The following is a 20,521-nucleotide window of genomic DNA, read 5'->3' as shown; positions in this document are numbered from 1 at the left end:
CTACAATGGTCTCTTTTTCTCCTCTTTATCCTGGTAAATAGTTAATATTCCCTAGGGTTCTTCTTGGAGTCATACAGTGAAAGGACAAGTTTCAGCAGACACAAATTGCATTAAAGAAAATTCCAATTCAATATTAGGCAAAAAAAAATTGCTCTGAGGGTGGCCAAACATTGAACTGATGGAGGGGAAACAACAGAGAAGCTGCGGAATATCTATTCTTGGAGACGCACAGATGTGGCTGGGCAAGGCCCTAAGCAATTCACTTTACCTCTGAAGTTGGATCTGGCTTCAAAGTTGGCTCTGCTTTCAGCAGGGATCCCTTCCAACCGAAGTTATTCTGTGACTGTAATACAGATTACACAGCTGTAGGAGCATTTGCAGTCCTGACAGAGTAAGTTGGACAGAGTAGAACTGCGGAGAGTTCTGTAAGCTTTAAGTGAAATGGAATGGGTTCAGCACTGATGAATTAATTGCTGATAATTCACTTTCTCCAAAGTGCGAGGATACAATGTGTGAGAAGAAACATGTAAAAGGAAGGGAGAGCTTTATTCTCAGCTGCTAAGTTGTGGTTGGAGATATTTGCTGTCCTCGATTTTTCTTAGACAGAAGCTGGCACTCAAAAGCCACAGTTATGTGACTTGCTTTGTCATCATCAGTATGCTGCACCTCTTTTGCATAGTGCTCTCTGCCCTGGGCTAGACCATGGAAGAGGCACTAGACAGTGTTTTTCCTCTTGCCTTCCGAGTCTTCCTTTTCTAAACAGTGTTGGGATCCAGTTTTTACCTTCTCTTTGCTGTGTATTGTTACATGCAGCATGCTCCTTTTCTCCCCATGAGCTTTTTTTCTCTTCAGGTTTGATTTCTCGCTCGTTCTGCATTTTCACTCACTGTTCTTTGACAGTAATTACATGCTTCTTTGCCCTAACTTGATTTGGCCTGCATTCTTGTTTCTAGCCTCTCATTAAACAAAGTCAGTTAATTTCATTTGGTTTCCATTGAGCCGTGCCCGCATGCTTGTTCTGATGCAACTGCTGAATTTCTTATCTCTGGTAATTGCAAGGTTTCTTTCAGGATCTCCACCGCTGTTTGGATTCTGCTTGCAATCCGGTCGTGCTTTCTTGTGTCCCGTAGTTCACCAGTACTTTGAGTTTGGATTGCTCTAGCCTGGTTTTCACTTTTTCCTGTTTTCAGGGTGTCTTTCATTTATGATCTTGGTTCTTCTGATAGCACGTGCCTTTTCTTTGAGTTCCTGAACCACCTGAGTTGCCCTCCAGCAATCCATTTAGTGTTCCTTTACCTGCAATGGGGGTATGCCTGGCAGAAGCATGCTGCACTACTAAGCTTTAATCAAGCTTGGCACAGAGTAACCCGTTATCCACAACATTTTTATAAGAGTTTTTTGCATGTTGTTTGACAGCTAGTTCTCTCTCTGCATGGGATCTTGACAACTTTCTGGCTGAATACACTTTGATCTAACGTTTACTACTTTCTTCCAACCATTATGAACATTTTGTCATAAATAGAATAATTCTTTTTTTCCTACTCTTCTTAACCCTTTCATTTGCTCTTATGGCCATACAAGAACATCTCCCTGTCTCCTTTGAAACCTATATCCTTTCTCTCTACCTTCTTCCTTTAATCGCTTGCTCAGCTCCCAGCTTTTCCCTCATAGTACCTGTAGACACAAAAAAAAGAGAAAGTACAAAGTGTTGATGGCTTCTCTTGCCTTTACAACTACCTCTTCATTTCCTTGGCCTTTTTTTCATCTCAAAGTTCTTTGAGTGCATTGTCTGGGGCTCTTGTCCTCCACTGTGGGTTCAGTTGTGCTCTGCTACAATTGTAATCTGTGTTTACGATGATCTCTTCCTAGCTAAGGTTCAGATCTCGTACTTCATTTTCCTTTCCATGTCAGCTATATTTGTCACTGTCAGCTGTGCCACTCTCTTGGAAGTGTTGTTTCACTGTTGGTTCCTGGCTGTGTCCTCTCTTGATTACCTCCTTTCTGCTGTTTTTTCAGAGGCTGTTGTTACTACTCCTAGCTTTTTTTGTGGGGTTCACCAAAGTTCTGCTTATGCTTTCCTTCATTTATCCTGGAATACGATGCCTTTGAGTGCCTTTTGGTAACCAGATTGCGTTTCTCCAAGGTCCTGTAGAGCTGCTTTTTTTGACTGCAGAATTGTGTTCCTGTGCCACAAACTTAAAAAAACTGTTCTTGAATTCACAATGAGTTCTCAAACTCCAACTTCAAAATGTGGCTTTAACTCCACATCATCCTTAAGGCATCATCTGCCATCTTGTTCTGATTTTCTTGTCACTCAGATTTACAGTCTCCTCATTTGATTTCAGAACTCTTTTCTTTCTAATCCCTCCCGTTTAAGGCTGTAAGAAGTAACTGCGGACTTCCTATGTATGAGAAATAATATATTGCTTTTTAGTGCTCTCCACTGTTCTGTCTAGGTCCAATTTTAATCTAGTTATAAGAATCTGAACCTTGAGAGGCAGAGACCTCTTTCCTTGTGTCCTGTGTGTGCTTTGTCTTGTTATGTCTTAAATACAGGTCTCCTATCTGAGCGCTGGGCTCTTCTGCATTATGTCCATGAGAGTAATCCATCTTTCTTTCACCTCTGTCACAAATAATAGAATAGGTTTTCTCCTAACATTTTTTCTTTAGCCTTTTTTATCCTATTGTAGCAAATTGCAGTGGTGTATTTTTCTCTAGCAGCAGTATATCCTCCCCCCCTTTAGTTAGGAGTGTTATGTGCAACACGAAGATGGCAGTCAGGGTATTCAGAGGTTTACCTGCCAGAAGGCATCCCCAGGCAGTGGAAAGGCTCTGTTGAACTAGACTCTCTTGCCCTGCTGCCTGAGGATAGCCTTCTGGCTCAGACAGATGATTTTCTATGCTTGTTGCGTATACTCTGTCTTCACCTCTTCCTTGCTTTGCAAGTGCATTTTCTTTTTGTTCCCTCTGACGTGCAGCTCATCTGTGTTAGTGTCCTGTTTGGTAGCAGGAGATAGTAGACAGATGTGTGCAGAAGCGTATGGGAATCTAGGTCTTGGATTTGGTCTCAGGTAAGGAAAGACTTTGGTTTATGGTACATGAAGCCTGGAAGTGATTGTAATTCATACATGTAAAGCATTCTGTGCAAATGAAATACTGACCTAATTCCAAGTCATTCTACACTGTTTGTAATACCGGCAAAAGGCAAATGCACACCAAATTTAAACTGAATCCGTGCCATCAGGTGGGCTGACATTCTTTAAAGGTCATGGCACAAGTTGCTGCTAATGCAGTATTCTGAATCTTCTGGTCAAAGGTCATAAGCCACAGAGCCATACTGTAGGGATAGTGGCATAAGTAACCTATCCTGTGTTTCTTCTCACACAAACTGACCTGTTTTTCCTCACATAAAAGCTTATTAAAGTTTTGAGGCTTTCCCCCCACCAAGCACCTCTGTCATTTGCCTTCCAGAATGGGGATGTGAGGTGACTCTCCTGAGCTTTGACCTTTCCTTAAAGTTGGATTTCATCCTAGTCTGAAAATAGTGTGAATGTATTGTCTTCTAGGTGTCTTCCAGCTGGTTTTCAGAGTGCTAGAATCTGCACTTCTTGAAGGCAAAAAGATGTTTCTCTTACTCTGGCCACTCTAGAAGGCTTCTTGGTTCTGAGAATGTGAATAGCTGATCGGATTAATTGAGCTCCTTCAGATGCAGAATCGTTTAATCCTTCTCATTATTTTGAGGTTCAAATTAGATACCCCAGCAGATGCACCTACCTACCATGTAGCCTGTCTTTCTTAAGCTGTTGTTTAAACCACAGTAAGGATGCTAACTGGCCGCCTTTGCAGTGAGACATTTTTGATTCCAAGGCTGATGAAATCTTGATCTGAAGCAGTGCTGTCTCCCCAGTGCTGGATGAACCTGTTGCCTGTTAAATGCCCCTCTTTCAAATATTGGAAGTGTCCAGACACTGTCTTGGACTAGGTAAAGCAGATTGTGATTAGGGAAAAGATCTTTGCTTTATGATACTAAGGATCTTGCAGCAGATTTTTAAATATATCCTTTTTTTTTTTTTCCTCTGGAAAGTTTTTGTCTCTCTTCTTACATGTCAGTCATTTCTTTGCACTTACAGATTTGGAAAACTAACAGTTGCATGCAGTTTGCTGTAAATACTTTTAAGAAAACAGTTTCCTGCATTGTTTATCTTCTCATTGTTTTCCTATTCATGAGAAACTCATTTCCATGCAAGATGAAATCTTGGTTACCTTTGAAACTGGCAAAATTATGGAGTCACTTTGGTAGTTGATGGCTTATTTTAATGTTCAAAAGAATTTATGGTCATTATTCTAAGTATTAAATTTAAGAAGCTGCAAGTGAAGAGAGGAACAGTGTAGAGAACATTCTTTGTCTTAGGATAAGCTGCAGAATCCAAGAAGATAATTCTACTGCTGTGGTTTTTTTTTTTAAAGCTGTTCACTAGGAGGTGATACACTGTTTCTTGGAAGTTATTTTATCAAACACTTTTTCCAAGGCAGAGGCTCTGGCCTAGCACAGTGTTAGTTCCGCTGTGAGATTTTTGGGGAGTGAGTTTTTTTTGTTTGTGGTTTTGGTGGATTTTTTTCCCCTTCTCCTCCCTATCCCACTTGTCAGAATTGACCTTCCTGAAGGTAAATGTAGCTCTTGTTGCTGGCAATGCTCTATGAGAGGAAAACTTGTTCATCACCCTTTAAAGGTCTCTTTTGAAAGGCCTAAAAAATGTAATACTTTTCTCATCAATCTGTGCTTCACTCCCAGCTTGAGAAACCTTTTAATCCTTATACATGGAAAGAAGTCCTCCAAATCTCTTTCCTGCGTTGTTTCTTATTGAGAGGATCATCTTGGCTTTTGGTCAGGAGAACTTCAGAGTAACAAGAGGTGAAGTGTAAAATCTGCCGGCGATCTACAGTGTAATGGAAGGAGATTCTGGGCCTTCTCACATCAGTCTTGAATTTTGCCTGTCCAGCTTCCCGTGGATTATCTTTCAAAGCCTGCTGCTTACCTGAAGAGGAGAAATCTACCTCCTTTAGTACTATTAACAAGCCTGTTCAGAAGGTCAGACTGACTTTGGAGACAGTCCTTAAAAAAAACACGTACAGACTCACAGAAGTTCAGAACCTAATTGCATGTGTCTTTCTTTGCAAATCCATGCTTAGATATTTCAATTTTTCATTACTCTTGGGCAGTCTTCTGGCTTGGTGTTGGTTGTGCCTTAGTTTGTAGGGCCAAAGGTAGTTTTGCTTATACTGTCTGGCGTTCTCAAGGAACAACTTACAATTTTGTGCAGAAAAGTTGGTCTTGACCACTTAAGACTCCCGGTAATTATCTCCTAATTATTCTACTGTAGAGGAAATAAAGCTTGCCTATCTAATATTTTGTTCACTCTGTCGCTTTCATAGACCCACTTTCTTTTGTTTGCCTCAACCTAATTTACAGCTATGGTCCAAAATGGTAAAGAAAGATGCCTAGAGGGATCTCCAGGAATTATAAGCTATTTATAGTCTCAGATTTGGGAAATCAAAGCCTAACTTACAGACCGTGGGAATGTTTTTGTAAGTGCTTTTCAAAGGGTCCTAGCTGCGTGGCTAATCAAATGTTCAAGCTGCAGAATCAGTATAAACTAAGAAAATTGTGGAAGGTTAACTGTATCTCTGGCAAAACAAAGCAAAACAATTTCTAGCCACAGAAACCTGCCAGTTGTAGTTGTAGTCTAAAGGTGTCAGTTTATGCCAAATGAGACATTCAGAATAGGTGTGTTTTGTTGTTCCTAAGCCAGGCTAGGAGTGAGTTGCTGTCAAGAGAGGTGATCCTACTTTATCCTCTTTGCAACCTACCTGCTTGTACTATTTCCCTTGTGCATTTGCACAGTGGGTTGTTTGGTTTTTTTTTAGCTAGCTAATCCATCAGAAAACTAGCTTGGGATGAGGGGTCTTTGTGCCAGATCAGCCATCTGAGTCCACTTACTATATGAGCCGTGTTTGCTGTGTCTACGAGGAAGGGCCCTTTCCTCTGGTGATTATAACCATTAGATCAACTTAGCTCTAACACAAAATTGTGCCCAGGTGACACCACCATTTGAAATTATTTTAGGCCCAAAAATGCTACTGTTTCTGAGTGCTGGGAGATGAATGCTGACCTTTTATTCATTATCCTTCTTTTTAGAGAAGAAAAATGTGCAGAACCTGATTCTTTTTTTTTTTTTTCTTTCCCCATCCAAAAAGCCCCTCAAGCAAAGTTCTGCATCAGGTCAGGGTTCAGCTGAAATAATAATCTGCTCCTTCAAAGACCACATGCCTGACAAACACAGGAAGGAAAACCTGTATTTCTCATACCCAGACCTGTACTTGTAGGGAGAAATTTCCAGAGTGTAGGAAGAAGTGACACTAGAGCTTGTTAATTTTTCACTATGAGGAAAGGGAGACCAGTAACCAATTTAAAAACTGCCTGTTAGCTGTGGTTGGAAAAAAAGGTGTACTGAGAACATTGTCTGCTTATTTTTATCTCTGGCCTTCAGTATACTTTGTCCCCTCAAGTGAGGAGTGCCACAGAACCTTGAGGCACCTTCTATAATTACCCTTAAAATGGTTAAGTTCTTGGTTTTCATTGACGGGCTGTGTCCAAACGCCTAGATGCCCGAGCTGGAAATGTGCTCGCTCATTCTTGAAGACAGCATTTAATTAGTTTAACATTCATTTCCACTCCTCGGGAAATGGCAGCATCTTTAATGTTCTTCTTCAGTGTAACAAAAAATAAGGGAGCATGAAGTTTTGAGTGGAGAAGAAATTCTGAAAGACAGGCTGAACAATGAACTTCAGATTCAGTTTTCTCAGAAAGGCATTGCCATCTGCTGTGCTACTGAAACTCTCTGTGCTGTCATGACTCCTGGTCTGCAAGAGTGTGCTGCCACAGAGACGAGAACCTAGTAAGGAGCCCCTGTTGTATCTCAGTTCATTGCCTTCCTCTGGCAGGAACCTGAAAGTGTGAATAACTAGTGCCACAGCCCTTTATAGCTCACAGCAGCTCTGTGTAGTGGTATCACAAGCCTCAAATGCCAGAGATGGACAGACAGTATCCATGTGTGCATTTCTGATGCTTATATTTCAATATCTGAAGTACTTGCAAGCTATTAATTACATTTTTGAAATGAATCTGGCTTTCCTTGGCCCTGTTGTGAATAGTCTCTTCTGGGACTAGCTTTATTCAACATGTTCATCAACGATTTGGGTGAAGGGACAGAGTGTACCCTCCACAAGTTTGCTGATGACACCGAACTGTGAGGACTGACTGATTCAGCAGAAGGCTGTGCTGCCATTCAGCAAGATCTGCACAGGCTTGAGAGTTGGGCAGGGAGGAACAACCCCGTGCACCAGGACAAGCAGGGGATTGACCTACTGGAGAAGAGCTCTGCAGAGAGAGACCTGGGAGTCCTGGTTGATAATAAACTAACCATGAGCCAGCAATGTGCACCCAAGGCCAAGAAGGCCAATGGCATTCTGGGGATGCATCAAGAAAAGTGGGGCCAGCAGGTTGAGGGAGGTTCTGCTCCCTCTCTGCTCTGCCCTGGTGAGGCCTTGTCTGTAGTCCTGTGTCCAGTTCTGGGCTCCACAGTTTGACAGAAAACTTCTAGAGAGAGTCCAGCGCAGGGCTACCAAGATGATCTGGGGATTGGAGCATCTTTCTTAGGAGGAAGGGTTGTGGGAACCGAGGCTGTTCAACCTGGAGAAGACTAAGAGGAAACCTTATCAATGTGTATAAATACCTAAAGGGTGAGTCTTTTTTTCTGTGGTGCTCAGTGACGGTACAAAGGATAATGGACACATGCTGAAACACAAGAAGTTCCACTGGAACATGAGGCAGAACTTCTTTGCTGTAGAAGCGAGGGAGCCCTGGCACAGGTTGTGCAGAGAAGATTGTGGAGTCTCCTCTGGAGGTTTTCAAAACCCATTTGGATATGTCCCTGGGCAACCTAATTGAGGGGAACCTGCTTTAGTGGGGGAGCTGGACTAGGTGATCTCTGGAGGTCTCTTACTGTTCTGTGCTAACATATTTGCTTGTGTAGGGTGACATGGTACTTCTATGTAGTAATCTAACTAGATTGGTGGTTAGAATTAGCGGCCTTTTAAGAGCTGTAAATGCAGAAATTGGGTGAAGCTGGTGCAGTGGATTGGCAGTCGTGGACTGTAGGTGGCAGGAAGTACAGTTTAGTTGAGGTCTCAAATGTAAAGATGACCTGAAAATAGGAAAGACTTATCCAATGTTGGCATTTTGTACAAGGGCAGAAAGAACATGAATGGTAGAGAGGGAAGTAACTTCTCTGCATCTTTGTCAGCAGACTCCTTTGCCTTTAGTTTATCCCCAAGTATGGGCATTATTGTCTGCGTTGCATGTGGCTTTATATTTTACTGTTTGTCTAGCATGTGGAGTGAGGAAAGCAGAAACTAGATTTACTGACAATAGAGTGTTGGGAAAGAATGGGATGTTTAACCACATAGATGAGTAGTAGCCAGGAGCACTGGAAACTTGTATGTAAAAGGAGCTTGCTCATTCCACAGTTGTAGCCTTTCCATAAAGCAACAGGGATCCTCTAAATCTATGTACAATTTTCATTTAAAAATACATTTAAGTAACTTTAATTTCTAAGAAGCTGTTACAAATGTGAATGGAGCCTTCTCTATGCAGGACATTCCTAAACAAAGCTTTAGAGCTTTTTGTCTGGCTATCTGCAAGCTCACACAATCCTTTTTTGTAAGATTTATGTTCCCTGTTACTTGTGGAGATACTAAACTCTTACTAAATTCTCAATCCATTTATCTGTCACTTTAGCTTGACTCTTTTTAAGCTGTGCTGGCAAAAAGGGTTATTAGGATTCCCCAAAATTGGCGAAGAGGGTTGTTGTGCTGTTTGTATTTTAGACTGGTTGTGGGTGGTAGTCACTTGAACTGTATCCCCTTAACTTAATCAGAAGAATGCTACTGAAAAATAAGCGTTGAAGGGCATTCAAGAACTTCAGAAGTTTATCCTGCTTCATGTCTCTGTGTCTAAAATGGTCTATATGTGATTACAACTAGACAAAAGTACAAACCTTGAAAAAATACTTGCCTTATTTTGAAAAAAAGATTTCTTAGTATTTCTTTGCTTATTCAGTTTGATAAGAGGTTAATTTCTGGAGGTAAGAATTCATTACTTTTTTACATCATATTGTATGGATTGTTAGAATTACATCCCATCTTCTGTAAGACTTTTTAAATAAATAAAAAATTACAGCTTGTCCATTTTAGAATAAAAGTTATCCTGAATCCTTTGAGCACTGGATAAGCAAAAATAATGCCTCAGCTGTACTAATGTTCTACATTCCTAATAAAGGAAAGCCCTTCAAACACTGCAATGGAAACCAAGTTCATAAAAAGATGTATGAGCATAGTGCTTTGTGCAGTAGACGGTGCGGGGTAGGGATGGTGCAGGTGAATCTGAGGCACTTACTGATGGTGTTGTGAGGTTTGGTTTCTTTAAACACGATATCAAAAGCAGTTTTTAAACTTTCTTTCCTTTCCAAAGTAAATTTTCATCTCTCTGCCCATTATAAACTTAGTTATATAACCCCAATCTGCTTTTTTTCTTTTAATTGGAGAAATATGTTCTGAAAGAAGCGAGATTAATTTTTCTAGATTTAGAAAGATGAGTAAAAATAAAACTGAAGTATGATGACTATTCATCTAATAATTTTAGAAACTACAGCAAAGTTTAAACTCAGGGGTTTTTTTCCTTGAAAAATGTTACTCTGCAAAGATAGGAATTGGAGAAAAGAGGTTCATTCTGTCTGTGCTGCACACTTTCCTTGAGGTTATGGAAGAGGCTAGGAATGGAGTTCGGATTCCATGAATCTTAAAGCCATAATTTTCATCTATTCTAAACTATGTTACTCTTACACTGTTGTGCTCTGGGTGGTTTTTCTTTCTTTCTTGGCAATAATTAAGAAATATTTTTGAAACCATTTCATACACTTAGCTGGACTCCATTTGGAGTACAGGATAGTCTTCATGGATGGAGCACTTTGGGGAAAAAAGTTATTAATGAACCTTCATTGTTACGGATTGGATCTCAGCCAGCTGCTTAGCGATTAAAGTTTAATTGCATGATGATTAGTTTTCATTAGTAAGCAATTAGCATTTAACAGCAGTCTTGTATTACTAAAGCTCTGGGCGAGCATAAGTGACTTGAGCCATGTTGAGTGGTATGTAGCTGAAGATGTGGGCCCAGAGTTATTTGGGGAATTTGAAGGTGGGGATTCTGATGTTGATTGCCCTCAAGAGCTCCTTTGTATCACAGCATTGAGCCAGGAGGGGAGATGGGAATCGGAAATGGAAAAAATGACCAAAACAGCACAGTCTGGAGATAGGGCACAGAGACTGGTTGTGGGTTAGCCCTTGCGTAGGGAGTTACCAAAGTAATCGTCTTCCTCAAAGGGCCCTTTGAAGTTCTGGGTTGCTCTCAGAATGATGCTGGTTTTCATAGTCTTACTCCATTCCTTACCCCAACTAAAACTTTTATCAGAATCCCCTCCCGAGCTTGATGAAATTTTTACTGTGATGGAAGTCCTTGATTGCTTTGTGCCATGGTGGGGTAAATGAGGGGAAAGATGAGTGCAAGGTAAGGGCTGGAGGAAGTGAAATAGATGAGGTAGTGAGTGGATTGAGATGAGGTGAGAGGGAGGTAGGAATATAGCAAAAGGTCGAGGCTCTTTGGCTGTTAAAAGCACAAAAGAGCAAAAGTGTCCCTTATAAACCACTTCTGCTCCTCTGAGAAGTCTGTTGGGAAGATGAAATACGGTGGTAATTTCATCTAGGCTAAGTTAGGGTTGTTAGAAGCCATTCTTCTCCCCCACACGTCTCCTTCTGCTGCCACTATTGCACTGTGACTGAAACGAGTCAGGTAACTGATCTGGCCAAAAAATACTCTTCCCCATCCTGCCCCTTTTTTATCAAGCTAGTTTTTGGCTTGGTCAGCTTTCTTGACTGTCAGTGTCAATACTGATATAGGAATATACGCTCAGCTAGGGATAGGAGGAGGCAGCAGATTGTGCATGTACACACTGATGTTTTTAAAATAGTCTGGAAGCCAGTGGACTGGTCAGTGCTGTGACTTCATATAGAAAGTGTTTTCCAGAATATTATTACTAATTACACAAACTAGTAAATTCAATAAAAGACACGTTCTAAAATTTGTCTAAAATGGCTCTCAAGTGTATATAGCTTTGCAGCATTTATTACTGATGTCAAGTGCAATCATCTATTTGTCTAGATGTATGAAAAAGTAGGGGTTTTTCCTTATTATCATCCTTCCATGATGTAAAAGCACTAAGGACTGATGCTCCTTTCCCTCCTCTGGTGTAGTTTGCCAGCTGGAGTAACCTAAAGCAGTCTTTTCTGTCTTCAGTTAAAAAGACCAAAACAGAATCATAGAATGGCAGGGGTTGGAAGGGACCTTTAGAGATCATCTAGTCCAACCCCCCTGCAGAAGCAACTTCACCCAGATCAGGTTGCATAGGAACATGTCCAGGTGGGTCTTGAAGACCTCCAAGGAAGGAGACTCCACACCCTCCCTGGGCAGCCTGTGCCAGGGCTCCATCACCTCAACAGTGAAATTGTTTTTTCTTATCTTTAAGTGGAACTTTTTGTGTTCCAGCTTCATCCCATTACCCCTTGTCCTGTTGCTAGCTACTATAGAAAAAAGAGATGTCCCAACCTCCTGATAGTCACCCTTTAGATATTTATAAATGTTAATAAGGTCTCCCCTCAGTCTCCTCCAGACTAAACAGCCCCAGTTCCCGCAGCCTTTCCTCATATGAAAGATGTTCCAGTCCCCTGATCATCTTGGTGGCCATGTGCTGGGCTCTCTCCAACACTTCCCTGTCCCTCTTGAGCTGAGGAGCCCAGAACTGGACACAGGACTCCAGATGAGGCCTCACCAGGGCAGAGTAGAGGGGGAGCAGAACCTCCCTTGACCTGCTGCCCACACTCTTCTTGATGCATCCCAGGATGCCATTGACCTTCTTGGCCACAGGGCACATTGCTGGCTCATATTTAGCTTATTATCAGTCGGGACTCCCAGGTCTCTCTCTGCAGAGCTGCTCTCCAGCAGGTCAATCCCCAGCCTGTACTGGTGCATGGGGTTGTTCCTTCCCTGATGCAGGACTCTGCACTTGCCCTTGTTGAACCTCATGAGGTTCCTCTCTGCCCAACTCTCAAGCCGGTCGAGATCCCGCTGAATGGCAGCACAGCCCTCCTGTGAATCAGCCAGTCCTCCCAGTTTGGTGTCATCAGCGAACTTGCTGAGGGTACACTCTGTCCCTTCATTCAGGTCATTGATGATGTTGAAACAGATGCAGTTCCTTCTGAGAAGTTCTAGCGATGCTCAAGGGAGGTGACTTTAGTCATGTAGATCTGCTTGAGTTGTCTTCAGGTTTACTGAACTGTTGGTAAGAGTGGACATGACACCATAGAACTTGTTGTAAAATGCCAAGCTTGCTCAAGACACAAAGACTGATGAGTGGCAAGGCCTGTCCAGGGCTCTACATACCGTGACTGCCTTGTTTGACAGGACCTGAGCTACCAGTGGTAAAAATAGATTGTCTCTGTCTTCCTGAGGTCTGGTTGCACAACTGATGGTAGCATAAATACACTGACATCTTACCTCAACCAGCTAATTGATGTCCATGTCTTTCTGTGTAAGAAAATAATAAAGTTTGATGCTTAAAACTGGTTGTACAGTCTTCAAAATAGCGATCTTTTTTGTTTGTTCTATTTCTAGCTCCTTGCATATCTTCTTTTAGTTCATGCTTAGGTCCCTTAGCTCTCAGATGTATCGTTTTCTTTTTCTCATGGCTTATTTCACAAGATATGTTTTTGTTGGTACTTTGCACTATACCAGTGTTAATTGCACCTTTTCATGTACTCCTTCTGACTCCTTTATTCTTACTGACAACTTATGCTTGCTAAGGTTCACAAAGTTATTGGTGATGAAAGGAGACCTGTCCGGCTTCATAACATACTTACACCCTCCTCCTTTTTCCCCTCCCTTAGTAGTATCGGAATGAGTCAGAAATGGGGACTTTCTTTAAAGGACACTGCTGCTCAGTATGAAACTTAAAAGGGAAAAAAAAAAAAAGGAGTGGGGATGGGAGTTAAAGGCAACTTCATGTATTTTAATTCAGGTTTGAGAGCTGTGGACTTTCCAGACTTTTGCGCTTGTACTGTCAAAAATTCCCTATGTGGCCTTTGACAAGTCGGTGACTTGTTCTGTAGAGTAGCCTTTAAAATCGCTTATTTTGTGACCATTAAGACAAATATGGAGAATGCTTTGAAAATTGAAAGTATAGTACATGTTTAAATCAACCAGTGTTCTAAGTTATATTAGAAGATGAGGGAGCTTATGCAGGGTTGCACGTTTTGGTTGCACAGACGTATCAGGAGGAAGCTAAGTTCAAAGCTTGTTCCTGTGTCATTTAGGTCCACAGAAGACAATAAAAAATGGGGTTTTTATGTGTTTATCTGGAGTTAGCTTTCTCTTCTTGTAGAATGTTAAAATAACAAAGATCCTAACTTGAATGTACTGTTACCATACATAAACTCATTACTGTTTTTAATGGTGAAGTGTTTTCTGGGAGAATACTCTTCAAGTTTAATCACTAAAATGCACAACCAATGCTTTTCAGAAAAACAACAATTATTTGTAAATGTTTGATTTAGGAAATTGTTTAGGGTGGATTAGAAAAAAAATAGCCAGTACTCACGTTACAGGTACATAAAACTATTTTATGAGGTTTTAAAGCAGCCTTAACTCCTACGCTTACATGTAATTATTCCTCTTTTGAAGTGTTACACAGTATCATTGGGGAGAATAAGGATTCTTTAGTGATGCTATATGGTACTAGACCTGTAAGCAGAAATCTGCAGAGGTAGTTCCTGGGGAACAGGAGTTTTGAATAGTTAACAATAAGTTCCGTTTTCTGGACGAATAACATCAAGGGTAATGCCAAAAGGGGAATTTTCCATTCCCAGTCTCTGAAGCTGTGTAACAAATAATACTTAGGCTTCAGTTTTTGGGCTAGAGCCCTCAGAAGATGGAGGGATAAGGAGTGAGAAGAGGGTGTGCCTGTGTAGAATAAATTAAAACAGCCTGTACCTTTCAATTTCTGCTTCAGGTGAAAAAAGATTGAAATTTCTCTTTGATCTTGCACAGTGACTTATTTCTAGTAGTCTATGGATCACACTCGTCCTTTTTATCTTAGTATAGGTTTATCTAGATTTATAAAAACTGAAGCTACAGCTTGCAAATAGTTAGATGATATTATTGCCTTTACCACAGTTCAGAAGTGTTCTGAAGCCAAAAGGTCTTCATTAGGTTTTTTTTTTCTCCGCAGATGTGGGGAGAACCACACACAGCTCCTTAGTCTTTAGGTAGAGGAAGTTCTTCCCTCTGGACAGCAACATTAAGTGTGTCCTTTAAGGAAACTACTGCCTCTACCTCAGCTACTTTGTAATATCCAGCTGGAATGCCATCCGGCCTTGGACTTCTGCTGCTATTTATATTAGCTGCCACTTCTCAACTGCTGCTAGCTCATACCAAGTTTTCCTGAGTTGTGTGTGTCTCACAAGCCTACTGACCCTGGATATTTTTTAATAAACTCAGCTTGGAATTTATGAAAAGTAGCTATTATTGTAATGGGCAGTTGAAGCAGTACATATATCATTATGGTTTGTAGGTTTTTTCCTGGTGGTTATTGAATAGTGAAAGAATATATTCCTCTTCAGACCCATTCTTTTTTTTGGCCAACAAATATTTATTTTATGCTGAGCATCTCCTCTGTATCTTGAGGTCATTTCGTCAGTGTGTGTTACTAATTTATCTAGTTTTCCTCAACTGTGCTTGATTATTTATTGCTGTAGTTTATGAGCTTGTATCTTCTTTTCAGTTTTTTAATAACACTGATCTTCACAGCTTATCACTAAAGAGAGATGTACAGACTCATAGGCATTTTTCCTTCTGCCAGCATTGCACCTTTACTTCTTCTCTCGGTTTCATTTCATCTGCTGTTATTTCACATCTTTGACTGCTTTTCCTTGGTTCCAACAGCCACTAGTGACCTCAGGAAACTATGTGGACTTCGCTGCTGTTTATCACAGCCCTGCTGCCAGCCTGCTTCAGTAGCCTTCTGGAGGAACTGTTTCCTACTGTTCTCTGTTTAACAGTATTGAGCAGTATTTTTATTTGCTACCCCTCTTCTAGAGGGACAAGTTGTTCATTTTCCAGTAAAGATGAGTGTAGTACCTCTTTTGCCTGTTCTTAGTTGCAGTGGAATGTATTTTGACTGTGCAATAGGAGCATCTCTTTAGACCTTAATTAAAAGAGTTGATATTCTTATTAATGGGTAAACATTCATTCTGAAATACTGTTACTAAAAACATTTTCTAAACTATTGTTTTTGCATGCCTGCTTCTTCCACATTCACCTGCCGACTTCCTCTTTTGCCTCACATGTAAGAGTCTCATCATTATTTGATCAACCTTCATCCTGCTGCTTTTCCTTCTTTCAGTTTCAAGAGCAATCTACTTCCAATCAGTGCATCCTGGCTAATTTTATAAATTCCTGAATTAAGTGCATCACTTCCATAACCCTGCACGTTTTCCTCTGTTTTCCTTCATCCATTACTTCAAAGCCCTTCTTGTTTGGGATTTCTGCTGAACAATTGGATATGCTTATAGCCTGCTGCTGTGATGGACTCTGCCCAACGCTGCTGGCTCAGTCTCACCATTCCCATTTCATCCCTTTGCATCCACCAACGCTTTGTTCTGTACTACTCAAGTGTCTTGCACAGTGAGGCTCTGTTTGTGACGAGGACTCGCACAGGTTATTACAAATAATGACAAATGGTTTATTTCTGTCTGATGTTACAAGTCTTTGAGTTGTTGGCAGGGGTGGGTTTCTGCAGCATCCTTTTTCCTGCCAGGTTGCATAGGCGTTTCATATCTTGTCAAAATATTTTCTGTTTACAAGTTTACCTTGCTCAAAAGCATTTCGTTATTTTTAAGCCTTTACAAAGCTTTTTTTTCTGGTGAATCCACCACTACCACTAGTAGTGGTAATTATGTCTTTAACGAACTGGACCTTTTTTTTTTCCCCTCTGAACTTTTTAGTACTCAGCGTCATCTCCTTTTTTTCTTGGACTGGAGGAAAACTGGTTCTGTCATGCAGTTTTCCTCATGAAAACAAATTGCTTGAGTTTATTGCATTTCAATGTTTGTCTTTTTTCCTTCCCCTCCCCCATTTTTTACCCCACTCCAGACATTGATATCCAAAGGTTTTGTTTTACAGGGGAGAGCTTTTGGTAATTACTTAGTTTATCCAAAATCTCTTACGGTGGTGATGTTGCTTTGTTTTGAGGCAACTGCATGCTGTTGTTTCATACTGCACTCAGTAGACCCCATGCTAAACAGAAGTTTACCATACAGTTGGTTATTTCCTGCAATCAGTGCCCAAGATGACTGGGAAAGAAATATAGTATTCTCAGAAAAATCCCAACTGGAGTAAATGCTCTCTCTTGCTGACTCTGCTGTTCCCACAGCTCTGTATGTCCTTATCACACCATCGCTGCTTGAAAATTTGAATTTCTTTTTCCTCCTTTAAGCCTGCTCTTCTATCTTTCAGACCTTTTTGTAACTAAATTGCACTTATTGTTGCACATTTAATTCCCCAAATGACTACCCAAGATAACATAAACTGTGTATTTTTTTTGTCTGCTAGACTTGCATACTTTAGCAAATTCAAATCCCTGTAATTCTAAGTGGTTGTCTGAAATGTTTCTCATTCCGGGTGGCTCTGTCATCAAAGGAAGCAAGATTTATGCATTTCTTGTCCTCTTGGACTTGGTAGTGTTCCTTTTATAATACAAAGCAGCCACAAAGGTGTGTACTTAGCTTCATTTGAAATTGAACAGGCTTTTTCTTTACCTTTAAAGTTACTGGGGTTTTTGTTAATTTTGGTAAATCTGTTTTACTTAACCATCAGTTAACTCTTGTAGTGTCTGACCTCTGTTCTGGCTCACTTGTGCTCCTTATTTCCTTTGGGTTTTTTCTCTTTCCATTGCTTGAGAGGCGGGGAAGGTTCATCCTCTTCCACGACTTTCTCAGCTTTTCCACCAGTCTTGTCATCTTAGAGTATGTTCATGCACATGTAAGCCTTTGATCACTCCACTGAGTGAAACACTTAGGCTTGTATGGAGTACTGAACATGAACTTATCCCTTAGATCAAATTTCAACCCTTTTATACAGTGTTACAGTTTATCTCAGCTTTCCAGTTCTGGAGGTAAGAGGAGTCATAAAACCTTGTAACCTAACAGTGTCATTTCTGGGCACCTACATCCTCTTAAATAATCATGGGGTTTTTTAAATTGTTCATTGTGGAATTTCACAGTCAAATCTCAGGGTCTACAAAAGAACTGCCTGTTGCAGGCAGGTGTGAAAGTATGTTTTGTTGTGGTGTCCTGTCTGCAGTCACTGCCAGGAGCAGTTACCTTTGGAGATGTGTAGTAAACAAGGCAGAGCGCTACTTGCATATTTTCTCCTTCCTTTCAACAGTCACAGCTTAAGAGTCTCTTTCACAGCACTGTATTTAACAGGCAGTGGCATTTCTATGCTTGATGAATTTGTCTAATCTGGTGTTGAACTCACTTATTTTTTGTCCACTCCAGCATTCTTTAAATTTAACCCATTATTTACTCTTCATTCTTGGACATGGCTGAACATCATTCCCTCATACAAACCATAACTGATTTTATAGATCTCAATTCCCTTTCAGCTACCACTTTTCCAAAATACTGTCTGTTCTCATATGGAAGCTCTTTGCATTCATTGTTATCTCTGTGGTCTGTCTGTTGGAGGTTTTTATGTGGGTTTTTTTTCCTCATTTATTGTATTCCTTTATTAATAGAGTGACTAGAACCACGCAGAATATTAAAATGTCAGGGTACTACATGAGTAACAGAGAGACATAATGAAGATTTGGGTTTCATTATCAATTTATTTTCCCAATAACTTCTTATATTCTCTCTTTTTTTGCGGTTGCGGGGACTGCGTGATGTGTCTGTCCAGAGTGACTACTAATATCTTCCCAGAAGTAGTAAAAGACGATTTAGAGTCTGTCATCATGTATATGCATAAGTGAAAATATTTTCCTTGTCTGTAGCACTTTGCACTTAAAAGCATTCAGTTCCATCTCCATTTTATCACCTAGTTCTCTAGGATTGTGAGATGTTTTTGCAGCTCTTTACCATCACTTTAAGATCTGACTACCTTGGAGAATTTTGCAAACCTTACAAGTTTTCACGTCTTATTGTTCAGCCCCCTTTTTGAGAGTATCTGTGAGTACAGTTGAATAGCTTAAGTGTCTGCATAGGACATAAGAAATTCTTACTGGCAAACCATTCCATGTCAAAACTAACCATTTATTTCTGTTCTTGTTACTTTCTGTCTTCGAATGTAGGGAAGTGGAATTCTCTGTTCTTTAAGTGCCTCTGTTATACTTTAATCAGTTTTTTGTGTATTGAATGGTAATTCCCTTTCCTAAGACATTTTTCAGATCTTGTATTTCTTCTGTATTGTTTTTTTCCACGCCATCCATTTTGAGCTGCAGCTTCCCTTTGTGCTTCAGCAGCCAGTGCAGCACTGCAGTTCTGACTTTTTACTGTGTTTCCTAATGGAGCTTTATTAGTATAGCATCTTCCAGATCGTTCATTTGTCTGTTTGAAGTCTTGGAATCTAAATTTGTCCTTAGTTTCTTAACTTGAAGGTGGCTCCCCAGTTTTGTGTCAGCGACTGTTTTCTTTTATTATTACTTGATTTATTGCTACATGAATATATCACCGTTGGCAAGAGATACCTTTTAGTAATGCAAGTGTAAAGGATTTTTATCATTTTAATTGTGTGGTTCGTTTTTTCTGCTATCCTGTGCCTGCTTTTTGAAGAACTTAAATTGTTTGACAGGGAATGGAAACTAACATTTCTGTGTATAGGTGGTCCTGCTCTGGCAGGGGAGGATTGAACTAGATGATCTTTCAAGGTCCCTTCCAACCCTTAAGATTCTGTGTCCTTTGGTACTGGTTGTTATCTCTAGCCTCAGTCACATAAGCAAGTTTTTTTATTAACCAATATCTGCATACTGGTGAAACAGCTGTTTTCCTTTCCCGTTTCCTAAAAATCTCTGCTCTTTTTTTATCCCAGTCCCTATTTGAAGTAGTCTTCCAAAAATCACATATTCTTTTCTCCTGTAGCAAACAGTACAAATATATTTGGTTTTTACTCTTTTAGTTTTCCTTGTAGCTTGTTGGACTAAGTTCTCTCTCTGCATCCCGCTTTCCAGGAAAAAGAATGCGGCTGCCTGCTGCTTGTGTTGCCCTTTTGCCTGGATATTAAATCTGAGCCTCTGCCTAGCCTGCCAACTGTCTAATCAGAAATAGTCAGAAGGCCCTCCTTCCTAATATTGCAGCTGACTCTGAAATCCTCATTATCTTACATCTGCATTTGTGCAGTGCAATTATACAGAAGCAATTATTTTCCTAAAAGCTTAAACAGATGAAGGAGAGGATGTGAAAAATGCATATAACATGTAAAGTGAAGACTTGTACCTATACAATTAATGTCATGTATCTTTGAATATTTTTGCTTTTGCTTTTCTTGTTTAGTAACCTTCAGTAGTTGCTTTCTATTTTATTCTGCTTAAGCGTTCTTGACACTGGTATGTAAGAAGGGGAAAAAGAGCAAATTGAAACTGGTGCTTGGAAAGAGAGAAGGTTAGAATGAGGCCCGAGTGTGTGGGGTGCAGGTGAGCAAACTGAAAGAAGCAACTGATCAGTAGTAATAAAAGACTCTTTAGATTGTAGACAGTAGGAAGTATGATACAGTTGCATCTGCTGGGAATGTCCTTGCTTAAAGTGCTTTGGTAATTGTTCCACAAGAAAGAAAGTGCAAGAATCATCTCAAAACACCTTATAGTAGTGCTAGGCAGAAGCAATTAATTTCTGCTTCTAAGCAACTGTTTCTGTTGCTGGTCAGAATACGTTGGAAGGGCTAGCTGCATGGCTGCTGTCCTCCCACCAGCAAAACCTGATGGGATTCTAGTATTCCTAGACAAAGACATTATTTCTGTCAGTGCAGAGTCAGAAAAGTTAAGGTATCTTGTTTTAATTGAGCAGCTTGAGGCACTTCCTTTCGCAAGCCTAAGAGCTTGTGTGTGTTTGGGAGGAGGAAGCTCAGGACTTGTGTATGTTGTAACACCTAGGAGGAGTGTACAAATCTGAGGGAAGAAAAAAAAAGGTACCCAAAAACCACACTCCTGTTTGTTACACTTAGAACAGTGTGCTCTCTGAAGAGTTTACTCTTCTAGTAATGAAGGAATACAAATTGTAAGAGGGGAAAGAAACCCCTCTTAAAGCA

At 40.4% G+C, this 20,521-nt stretch overlaps 1 protein-coding gene across 12 annotated transcripts in view; it reads left to right on the top strand.

The window, feature by feature from the left end:
- Positions 1–20,521, top strand: part of TCF20 (transcription factor 20) — a 131,869-nt gene that overhangs the window by 92,518 nt on the left and 18,830 nt on the right. The window lies entirely within an intron of this gene.

The sequence above is a fragment of the Colius striatus genome, chromosome 1 (genome assembly GCF_028858725.1).
Source record: "Colius striatus isolate bColStr4 chromosome 1, bColStr4.1.hap1, whole genome shotgun sequence".
NCBI classification, from domain to species: Eukaryota; Metazoa; Chordata; class Aves; order Coliiformes; family Coliidae; genus Colius; species Colius striatus.
The sequence above is the reverse complement of the archived record's forward strand: the minus strand, read 5'-3'. Positions and strand labels throughout refer to the sequence as shown.